General features: G+C 41.9%; 1 non-coding gene across 1 annotated transcript; it reads left to right on the top strand.

Annotated features, from left to right (window-relative positions):
• Window positions 1-1588: 1588 nt before the first annotated feature.
• On the top strand, window positions 1589-1670 carry TRNAS-AGA (transfer RNA serine (anticodon AGA)). The gene has a single exon. It is a non-coding gene; the product is annotated as a tRNA-Ser (tRNA).
• Window positions 1671-2532: the final 862 nt, after the last annotated feature.

The raw sequence follows: 2532 nt of genomic DNA, 5'->3' as shown, positions 1-2532 counted from the left end.
TATTTCACTTAGCATCATTCCCTCAAGGTCCATCCATGTTGCAATAGATAGCAAGGTTTTATTCTTTTTTATGGCTGAATAATATTTCATTGTACATATACTATAACCTCTTTATTCCTTCATCCATTGATAGACAGAGGTTTTCATACCTTGGCTGTTGTAAACAGTGCTGCAATGAACATAGGAGTGCATATATACTTTTCAAATTAATGATTTCATTTTCTTCAGATAAATATCCAGAAGTGAAATTGCTGGATCATATGATAGTTCTATTTTTACTTTTTTGAGCAATCTCCATACATTTTCCATAGTGGCTGCACCAACTTATCTTCCCACTAACAGTGCACAGAGGTCCCCATCCTTGTCAACATTTGTTATTTCTTGTTTTCTGGATAATAGGCATTATAACAGATGTGAGATGATATCTCATTGTAGTTTTGATTTGCATTCATCTGATGATTAATGATGTTGAGCATCTTTTCATGTACCTCTTGGCCATATATATGTCTTTGGAAGACAGATTTATTCGGATCTTCTATCCATTTTAAAATCAGATGGTTTTCTTGCCTTTCACTTGTATGAGTTCTTTCTATATTTTGGATATTAAACCCTTATCAGATATATGATTTGCAAATATTTCCTCCCATTCCAATGGTTTTATGATTTTAGATCTTACTTTCAAGTCTGTAAGTCATTTTAAGCTCCTAGATATAGGTCTTGGTGATGGTTTTTTTTTGGATTTGGCATCACATAAAAGTAAAAGCAACAAAAGCAAAAATAAACAAGTGGAACTATATCAAATTAAAAAGCTTCTGCACAGCGAAGGAAGCACTAAAAAAGCAAACAACAAAACATTAGTCTCCTCTCTTCAAACCATCAGAATAAGGAATCCTTGCAGTTTGAGGAGGAAGTGTTACCTGCCAATTTGACACAATAGCCTATGTGTCTGCTGCTGCGAAGTCGCTTCAGTCGTGTCCGACTCTGTGCGACCCCGGAAACGGCAGCCCGCTAGGCTCCCCGGTCCCTGGGATTCTCCAGGCAAGAACACTGGAGTGGGTTGCTATTTCCTTCAATGTATGAAAGTGAAAAGTGAAAGTGAAGTCGCTGAGTCGTCTGCAACTCCTAGCGACCCCATGGACTGCAGCCTACCAGGCTCCTCTGTCCATGGGATTTTCCAGGCAAAAGAGTACTGGAGTGGGGTGCCATTGCTAAATGATGCCAAAGAGCAAGAAACTGCTTAATACAAATGCAGTTTCTGATAGAAAATGTGACATTCTGAAGAGAATTGAAGTTCTCTCCCCTCCAGTACTCTTGCCTGGAAAATCCCATGGACGGAGGAGCCTGGTAGGCTGCAGTCCATGGGGTCGCTAGGAGTCGGACACGACTGAGCGACTTCACTTTCACTTTTCACTTTCATGCATTGGAGAAGGAAATGGCAACCCACTCCAGTGTTCTTGCCTGGAGAATCCCAGGGACGGCGGGGCCTGGTGGGCTGCCGTCTATGCGGCTGCACAGAGTCGGACACGACTGAAGCGACTTAGCAGCAGCAGCATAGCTACTTAGACCAATGAGCTTAACTACTGTCTAAGTAGTCGTGGCCGAGTGGTTAAGGCGATGGACTAGAAATCCATTGGGGTCTCCCCGCGCAGGTTCGAATCCTGCCGACTACGACATCGTTCTCTATTGAGACATAGCCAGTTGGGGAAGAATGCTGTTACCTTAGAGAGAAGCTGGATTGTTCTCCAACCTGGCTCTTTATGTTGCCGGTGAAAGGCTCCCCGCCGCTGGAAGCACACGGATTATACCCCTCGCCCAGCAGCAGTATGGGGTCTAATTTATTATTAATTTTAAGTAATTCGACCACAGCCCTAATGGTGCTTTCTTTCCCCACTAGAAGAGCCCAGGCTTTGATGGTACCTTCCTCTTTCCTCCAGTCAAAATCCTGCTTAAAAAGCAGCCTTTCCGAAAGAAAAAACTTCGCAGAAACCTTTCCCCTTTATCAGGACTCTTCTCCAGTCATGTATGTCCTTGTTCATGTACAAAAGGAAACTCCATGAAATCTTGGCTCGCATAATAAGTGAAAGCCAGAACTCACAGCTATGGTCATGAATCCAAACTGGATTTTAATAGGCAAGCCACTACATAACTGAAGAAATTATTTCAGCCATTCTTTTGGTAGCCAAACCAAAAAAGTCGACAACATTATGCCAGATTAACTTGTCCTGGGGTCAAGGACACTGGTAAAGAGAGAGGAGCTAAAAGTGAGATGAGGTTTTGACTCATTCTGGGCACAGAGTTCAGATGCAAAATCCCATTGGATCATTAACATGTATGAGTTAATGTATTGAAGTGTTAAAGCAATGTCAACCACACTTGAATGCCTTTCTAGGAATTCCTAGGAAAATTAGATTATCTCACTTGGCAATTTAATGGGACTGATCCTCACCTCTCTTGTGGAGATCTGCACAGTTGACATACTTGAGTGCATCTCAAGAATGCATCTATTAATTTTTCTTAAACCCAATGCATTCC

Source organism: Bos indicus, chromosome 23 (assembly GCF_029378745.1).
Source record: "Bos indicus isolate NIAB-ARS_2022 breed Sahiwal x Tharparkar chromosome 23, NIAB-ARS_B.indTharparkar_mat_pri_1.0, whole genome shotgun sequence".
NCBI classification, from domain to species: Eukaryota; Metazoa; Chordata; class Mammalia; order Artiodactyla; family Bovidae; genus Bos; species Bos indicus.
The sequence above is the reverse complement of the archived record's forward strand: the minus strand, read 5'-3'. Positions and strand labels throughout refer to the sequence as shown.